Below are 9,289 nucleotides of genomic sequence, written 5' to 3' on the forward strand. Positions count from 1 at the left end.
GACTTGCCAATTCGTATACTCAATGCCCCGGCCAATGAAGGCAAGCATGCCATATGCCTTCTTGACTACCTTCTCCACCTGTGTTGCCCCTTTCAGTGACCTGTGGACCTGTACACCTAGATCTCTCTGACTTTCAATACTCTTGAGGGTTCTACCATGCACTGTATACTATAGACACTGTATACTGTATACACTGATGCTATGACAGCAGAATGGGTGAAGCCCCCAGGAAGTTCACAGCCAGCAGGAATACATTTTCTACCCTCTTCAGCGAACTGAGTATTTGTCAAGTCTGAGAAATTTCCCCTGAGGATTTTGCTGTGCAAACATTCTCTCTTGTCCTCAGCTGAAGGGTTTAGTTCTACAATCTCATGGGGTGTTGGCTACCATCTAGCATCTCGTTCAAGCGACTACCCTCCAATTCATAGTCACAGCACTGAATGTCAGCAGACTATTTGACTTTGGCTGCGACTGAAGCTGAGCTTGCTGCTGTCGTCAGCCCATAAATATTTTCCAGCATGGGTCAATGTGCAGCAAACAGTGGTGGGAAATGCGTCTGATATTCCCTCTCCCTATGGTGAAAGGGCCCATGGCTAGAATGAGACAACTATACATGGGTGCATATGGCTCACACATTTTGCAGTAATAGAATATTACAGACGTTTTGGGCTGGATTCTCCGTGTTACTCGATGACGCACCGTTCACTGGGGACAGGATTGAATCCTCCGGTCACTTGTCAATGGGATTTCCCAAGGTAGCCACCCCACACCATCATGGAACCCACGGGCATGGGTGCGCTGCCGGCAGGAATAGAGAATTCTGACCCCTGTATCATGAAATAATTTTGGTTATCAGGCGGAAGCTTGGGTAAATCTGTATTGTCTGTGCTGGCCTGATGACAAAGGGCACGATCTAACGGGACAAGCACGCAGTGCAGTAGCAAGCGCGACTTGGCGGGAGCTTCCTGACGGCCAACCCAGTGAGACCACGACATGTATCTAACGTCAATTAGGGCCGGGAATGATCCCCCAGGTGCATCACGGTGGAAATGGCTGTCCCATCAGCTGATTTGCCTGTTCCGTGCCTGACATGGCGCAGGTTCAGCACCATCCCATTGTGGAGGCAGAGCCTCCTGCGGCACATGCTGTCTGACTTCTCCTCAAACTTCCAACGATGCCTGTACAGCTTGGACCGTCACTGGCCTCCCCCTCTGGATCCCTCCCTGGTCTGATGGGTGGCTGGGTCCTCACGGTGTGAGGTGGGCTCCTGCACATGGGCTGCCGCCTCGAGCCTGCGTTTGGGGAAGATAACGTCATTTCAGTTGGTTGTACTGCACCTCAGTATCAAGGTGCAATTAGCGAAAACTTTAAAATTAGATTTATTCCCAGCCAGGGAAGTCGAGTATGCTGACTTTGGTGTGAGCCCAAACCTTCAAGATACTCGAATGAGCCTGGGCCCAAATTATTATTCTGAGTTAGGGCTGTAGTCGGGGGCCAGGGAAAATATAAGCTCGGAGTCTCTTCCCCTCCCTCAAGCCTGACTCCAGGATGCACCCCCACCCAGCCCCGCTCCCGCCGTGGCGTGTTTTCAAGTGGTGGAAGCAGTTTGCCGTTGGCTGCTGGCTGTTTCTTCCGATGTCACTGATGTCTATGGCATTTTATGGGTTCGTCAGTTCGGCCTCTGGGGGGGGGGGGGTCAACTTCGGCAGAACTGGAAGGTCCCTCTAGTGGGAAGGACCCCACCCAAATGCCACCTGAACTTCAAAATCTGCCAAAAACTTGAAACATATTCCGCATGTATAATTTTATACAATCTGTTTTTACAAACACTATAGAACTTCTTAACAATTCACAGGAAAGTAAAATTGTGTCAACGTTATGGTCTAGGAACGCATGTCTTGAATTCAGGTGTGAAGGTCAATAAGCCACTGAGGACTTTACCATCCATTAATTAATGGATGGTAAATCTCTACTGACATATGTGCCTGAGATCCTGATATGTTTTCCCATCATGCAAAGCTCTGCACCAGAAGCTATGAACGACCCTTTAAGACTTGTGCGACAGCAGACTTCGTTCACATTGGAAGCAGCAGAAGAAAGATTAGAAATGGAATGAAATGAAAATTGCTTATTGTCACAAGTAGGCTTCAAATGAAGTTTCTGTGAAAAGCCCCTAGTTGCCACATTCCGGCACCTGTTCTGGGAGGCTGGTACGGTAATTGAACCGTGCTGCTGGCTTGCCTTGGTCTGCTTTAAAAGCCAGCTATTTAGCCCTGTGCTAAGCCAGCCCCTGGTTTAATCAAGGGGTTCAATCAAGAATCAAGACAGTTACAGATCTGGGAGTTTTGTGATGTAACCTCGCAGTGCTGAGGACTCTGAACCCCTTTTCCCGCCTTCTTTTGCAAAAATTGCCAAAGGCAAGAGAAATTCTGCTTTCCCAAATGCTGGGCGACAAATGAATCGACATGAAGCAGGCAGAATTCCACTTTGCAAATGGGGACTGCACTCAGCATTTAAAGGGTTAACCGATCACATTTAAAACAGGCCTAAATATAAGAAATCGGAGAACTGTTCAAAGGAGAAATGAAATGGGTGCTTCTTCAACAGTGCTATTCTCTGTTGCTGATGCTGGGCAAATTGTGAAAAAAGAATGCATCGATAATCTATCTCCAGCTCACAAAACACCAACGCGAGACTAATTCATTCGATAAAAAAAGGACAGGAAATTCAATTTGCTGAGTGCTGTCTGTTTGGACAAACAAAGTATACATTGCTATCGAGTTGCACCAAAGTCCAGCTTTGGGCTTTGGAAACTTCCATGTGGTTCCTGAGGTTTTGACAGGGCAAAAGAATGCAAGAGGGTATTTGTACTAAACAGATTAAGCTGTTTGTAAACATGTTCCCCTTATTAAGTGCGGCACAGGACAAAGAAAGCATGTTGTCAATGGCTGTTGGATTTGTCTTAAGGCGAATGCGCAAACGAGTTAGGTAGCAAATCCTCTTTAAATCCCTAATGAGTTAATTAATTGAATTCAAGGAGGTCCATTTAATGGAAAAAAAAATTGAGTTCCTCATCTTTCTCCCTTCCCTGTTGAGTTTGGCAGAACATTTTTTATTAATGCTTTCTGCCGATTGGCATTCAGAGGTTGTAGTTTTCGGCCCATGTGACTGCACATCAGCAGAGGGACAAATTTTCAACAAGAATTTCCATTATCCCCAGGCTTGTCACATGTGATGAATAAGCCCTTGCTCGGTAAGTGGTGACACATCTTGGTGGCAGCTTCTGTGTCTCAGCAGAGAGATAATTAATCTTGCTGTCAGTGTCAATAAACAATGGAAGCAAACACAAAATTTCCATTTTATAATGCTGCTTTGTGATAGACGCGGATTTCCAATCACCAACAGTTGCGCCTGCACTCACCGTGATTAGTTCCTTTAACTCGTAAATAGATATAATGCATCTGTGCGTTTCGCTTTGTGGCCAGTTACAGTTCTGAACTGCAAAGCCATGTAAAATAAATTAGGCTTTATATGCAACGCAGTTAAGTGCCAGGAATCGCACCCTCAGCAGTGAAATTGTTACATTTCCTGACCAAGTCCACAGGCTGACCTTGCCGCTCTGTCGCTGCTCAACCTCGCGCATTAATGGGCTAGTCGGAATGGGAGATATGACACTGTTTCCCCAGCACCTTCCCGCTTGAGAGAAGCCTTGGCGGAAGTTAGGGCAGAATACATCCGCTAAAGTTAAAGGCTATTGAAAGGAAAATGTTACCCGATGGATTTAATGCCATTGCTACCTCGGCAGCTGCATCGGCATTCCACGCGTCCGGTCTTGCTGTATGGTTGCCGACAAGGTTGGAGATTTTTAGATTCTGCAGGCGTTGACATTATGGCCTCAGATGATAACTTGCCGATGCTTCGACCACAAGTACAGCAAGGAAGACTTTCCCCCTGTTTAGGACAGTTCCGCTCTGGCAGGAATTATACACATTGCTAGGCAGGAGGTGGCAGACAAGAGTAAATGATGTGTCAAGCAAGCAAAGGATGTTGGTGAGGATAAGAATGAAAGATTACTAGCCACAGGAGGCCTGCTACGCTAAGGCCGGCCACTGTTAAATGGTAAGTATATGAGCAAATTATATGTGTTATACTTGTGTTACCTCTCACCTGCTTAGGCATGTTCAAAGCTGCATGATGACCCTTCAGAAATACTCTCCTTTCGTTTCCTCACTGCAATCTTTTTCTAACACTTCAAAACTGGACCTTTGCATGGTATATGTTCATTTACACATGCTGAAGGTGAATACAAATGTTTAACTCACACTTTCTAAGGTGCAATGCAAGTGACACAAGTAAGGGTCCTGGGTTCGATTCCAGTCTTGGGTCGCTGTCTGCGTGGAACTTGCACGTTCTTCCCGTGTCTGCGTGGTGCTCAAGTTTTCTCCCACAGCCCAAAGCTGTTCAGGTTAGGTGGATTGGCCATACTAAGTTGCCCCTTAATGTCCAAAGATGCCGAGAGTCATTGATTACGGGATAGAGCGAAGGGTGCTGGTTCAGAGGGTCAGTGTGACCTGATGGGCTGAATGGCCTCCTTCTGCACTTAAGGGATTCCACGGCCTCTGTGGTTTCTAACTGTTCTGCTTGCAGGACAAGCCTACATAGTACTGGAGGTCACGAGGTGCCACCAATTTGCAGCACTGTGTCCATTCAAATAGATTTGTGCTTGAGACCTGAACTCACAGAAGCAGTGGACTGGTACTCTCCTTTTCCTATTAATCTTCTTCCTGTCCCTAACTCAGTTAATCATCCATGCAATCAAATAGACGTACACATTTCAGCACACCACAATGACCCAGACTATCCTAAAAATACTTTTCTTATGTTTTTCTAGATGCCCCTGAAGGATTATCCACAACTTGTAATGCTACCAAGAAGTCAACATTCTGCATCATTTACCAATTCTTTAATAATCGCCAACAGAAGAGCATCCACTGTTGGGGTATTTATATGGTCAGATTGAGGTGGGTGTATTATGAAGATGTGTTATATAAAATATGATTTTATAATGTCATTGGTTAGATATAAGTATGTATTGTTCCATTTTGAAAAGGACACCTTTTTGTTAAGTAAAGAACACTGGCTTACAGCAGTTACTATGATGCATTTGCAAAGAACACAAGCTGCTTTAATAGAGGTATCGATGGTAGCCATGATGTGGAGATGCCGGCGTTGGACTGGGGTGAGCACAGTAAAAAGTCTTACAACACCAGGTTAAAGTCCAACAGGTTTGTTTGGAATCACTAGCTTTCAGAGCGTAGCTCCGTCATCAGGTGAGCATGAAGGAGCTACACTCCGAAAGCTAGTGATTCCAAATAAACCTGTTGGACTTTAACCTGGTTTTGTAAAACTTCTTACTATGCACTAATGGAGACACAGACTACGGAGTTCACAGGGTGAGGTCACGTGATACGCTCGTGGGGAAAATAAAAGTTACAGGATTTAGGATTGTGAGAGAGGGACTGTGACAGGGCCCCATCTCTTTCATATGAAACATCTCTCATCAAAGATCACTGGTTGTGATTTGAAAAAACCAGAAGAAGACCTCACTGCTGTAGACCAAGAGCTACTTAAGGGACTAAAATGAGACAAATCCCCATGAGTTAGAACATAGAACATAGAAAAATACAGCACAGAACAGGCCCTTCGGCCTACCATGTTGTGGCGAACTTTTGTCCTAGATTAAGAACAAATTAATCTACACCCCATCATTCTACCATAATCCATGTACCAATCCAACAGCCGCCTGAAGGTCCCTAATGTTTCAGACTCAACTACTTCCACAGGCAGTGCATTCCATGCCCCCACTACTCTCTGGGTAAAGAACCTACCTCTGACATCCCCCCTATATCTTCCACCTTAAATTTATGTCCCCTCGTAATGGTTTATTTCACCTGGGAAAAAAGTCTCTGACTGTCTACTCTATCTAGTCCCCTGATCATCTTATAAACCTCTATCAAGTCACCCCTCATCCTTCTCTGTTCTAATGAGAAAAGGCCGAGCACCCTCAACCTTTCCTCATAAGACCTACTCTCCATTCCAGGCAACATCCTGGTAAATCTCCTTTGCACCTTTTCCAAAACTTCCAAATCCTTCCTAAAATGAGGCGACCAGAACTGCACACAGTACTCCAAATGTGGCTTGACCAAGGTTTTGTACAGCTGCATCATCACCTCACGGATCTTAAATTCAATCCCTCTGCTAATGAACGCTAGCACACCATAGGCCTTCTTCACAGCTCTATCCACTTGAATGGCAACTTTCAAACATCTATGAACATAGACCCCAAGATCTCTCTGCTCCTCCACATTGCCAAGAATCCTACCGTTAACCCTGTATTCCGCATTCATATTTGTCCTTCCAAAATGGACAACCTCACACTTAGAACATAGAACAGTACAGCACAGAACAGGCCCTTCGGCCCTCGATGTTGTGCCGAGCAATGATCACCCCACTCAAACCCACGTATCCACCCTATACCCGTAACCCAACAACCCCCCCCCCCCCCCTTAACCTTATCTTTTTTAGGACACTACGGGCAATTTAGCATGGCCAATTGACCTAATCCGCACATCTTTGGACTGTGGGAGGTAACCGGAGCACCCGGAGGAAACCCACGCACACACGGGGAGGACGTGCAGACTCCGCACAGACAGTGACCTAGCCGGTAACCGAACCTGGGACCCTGGAGCTGTGAAGCATTTATGCTAACCACCATGCTACCGTGCTGCCACTTCTCAGCACAGCTCTGGATCCTATCTATGTCTCTTTGCAGCCGACAACAGCCCTCCTCACTATCCACAACTCCACCAAGCTTCGTATCATCTGCAAATTTACTGACCCACCCTTCAACTCCCTCATCCAAGTCATTAATGAAAATTACAAACAGCAGAGGACCCAGAACTGATCCCTGCGGTACGCCACTGGTAACTGGACTCCAGGCTGAATATTTGCCATCTACCACCACTCTCTGACTTCTATCGGTTAGCCAGTTCGTTATCCAACTGGCCAAATTTCCCACTATCCCATGCTTCCTTACTTTTTGCATAAGCCTGCCATGGGGACCCTTATCAAATGCCTTCCTAAAATTCATGTACACCACATCCACTGCTTTACCTTCATCCACGTGCTTGGTCACCTCCTCAAAGAATTCAATAAGACTTGTGAGGCAAGACCTACCCCTCAGAAATCCGTGCTGGCCATCCCTAATCAAGCAGTGTCTTTCCAGATGCTCAGAAATCCTATCCCTCAGTACCTTTTCCATTACTTTGCCTTCCACCGAAGTAAGGCTAACTGGCCTGTAATTCCCAGGGTTATCCCTGTTCCCTTTTTTGAACAGGGGCATGACATTCGCCACTCTCCAATCCCCTGGTACTACCCCTGTTGACAGTGAGGACGAAAAGATCATTGCCAACGGCTCTGCAATTTCATCTCTTGCTTCCCATAGAATCCTTGGATATATCCCGTCAGGCCTGGGGGACTTGTCTATCCTCAAGAATTTCAAAACGCCCAACACATCTTCCTTCCTAACAAGTATCTCCTCGAGCTTACCAGTCTGTTTCACACTGTTCTCTTCAACAATATGGCCCCACTCATTCGTAAACACTGAAGAAAAGTACTCGTTCAAGACCTCTCCTATCTCTTCAGACTCAATACACAATCTCCCGCTGCTGTCCTTGATCGGACCCACCCTTGCTCTAGTCATTCTCATATTTCTCACATATGTGTAAAAAGCCTTGGGTTTACCTTGATCCTACCCGCCAAAGATTTTTAATGCCCTCTCTTACCTCTCCTAATCCCTTTCTTCAGTTCCCTCCTGGCTATCTTGTATCCCTCCAGCGCCCTGTCTGAACCTTGCTTCCTCAGCCTTACATAAGTATCCTTCTTGCTCTTAACAAGACATTCAACCTTTCATCCAAATCCAGCTCCAGTTCCATAACGGTCTCTGAGGAGCTGGGGTTGGGTGCACTTCCCGCAGGTATAGTCAGCGGGGACACCGGTGGCATCCCTCACCACCCACATTCTACAGGAGGAGCATGCAACTGCCCTAGCCTCCATCCCCTCTTACCTTACAGAAAATTGCTGCCCTGTGGACCAACTGGAACTCCGCCCTCCGACTCTGCTCCCAGTCAGCTGCACTCTCTGTAAACTCCCGGCTCCCTTCACGCTCTTTGAGGAAATGAGAGGAGCACCTTACTCCCTCCTCACCTAACTCCCTCAATCACCAAACTCTCACTATAGCACTCAAATGCACCCAAATACAGCATTCCCTCAGCCACCAAACTCTCACTGTCACACTCAAATGCACCCAAATTCAGCACTCAGTGCACTCAGAGTTGATGCCCTGTATTGGAGGGCCATAAACCATGGGTTACAACCGCCAGTGAGGTCACAGGGTAAGATTTTCACTTTGTGAGCTCCGAAGCTAAAATGGCAGCCATGGAGTGCAGACTCTGGTGGGAAAGCCCTGTGACAGGTTCTGAGCTCCCATGATGTGCGTGTTTGTTTTCTTTTTCCAGCTTTCAACTCACTGGCAGGGGAGTGAAGGACTTCCACACAGGCATCGTCAATGTCTCCCATGAGTGCGCCTGATTTTTCTTCAAGCGACCCCCATACATCAATCAACAGGAATCCTTTTTTTTATTCATTTGTGGGATGTGGGCGTCGCTGGCTGGGCCAGCATTTATTGCCCATCCCTGAGAGCATTTAAGAATCAACCACATTGCTGTGGATCTGGAGCCACATATAGGCCAGATCAGGTAAGGACGATAGATTTCCTTTCCTAAAGGACATTAGTGAACCATATGGGTCACCTTTTAGGCATTTAATTCCAGATTTCTATTGAATTCAAATTTCACCATCTGCCATGGCAGGATTTGAACCCGGGTCCCCAGAGCATGACTCTGTGATTAGCCCAGGGACAATACCACTATGCCGCTGCTTCCCCAGATGGGAAGATTAGTGAGCGGGGGAAGAAGGCCATTCTGCAGTTGGAGGGTAGGGGATGAAGGGGTGGGTTCAGGTAGGAGCCCCCTGCGCAGAAAGTCCCAGAGCCCCTCACTGGCATGGCCCTTCTCTAATCTGCAGCTGAACAGGCTGAAAATCATTTTGAAAATTAGCAGCAACTTGCAGCTAACACAATGGGCAATTCTTTATGCAGAGCTTCTATCTCTGGCAGTGTTTATTCTCAACAAGAAAGTAAGAAACACATTCTTACTTGATGATTCCTTGA

The 9,289-nt window shown here is 46.5% G+C and overlaps 1 long non-coding RNA gene across 1 annotated transcript; it reads left to right on the forward strand.

Annotated features, from left to right (window-relative positions):
* Positions 1–3,598: 3,598 nt before the first annotated feature.
* LOC119965653 lies at positions 3,599–8,758 on the forward strand. Its single transcript, XR_005460595.1, has 3 exons — positions 3,599–4,119; positions 4,892–5,021; positions 8,577–8,758. It is a non-coding gene; the product is annotated as an uncharacterized LOC119965653 (long non-coding RNA).
* Positions 8,759–9,289: the final 531 nt, after the last annotated feature.

The sequence above is a fragment of the Scyliorhinus canicula genome, chromosome 5, assembly GCF_902713615.1.
Source record: "Scyliorhinus canicula chromosome 5, sScyCan1.1, whole genome shotgun sequence".
In the NCBI taxonomy this organism is placed as follows: domain Eukaryota; kingdom Metazoa; phylum Chordata; class Chondrichthyes; order Carcharhiniformes; family Scyliorhinidae; genus Scyliorhinus; species Scyliorhinus canicula.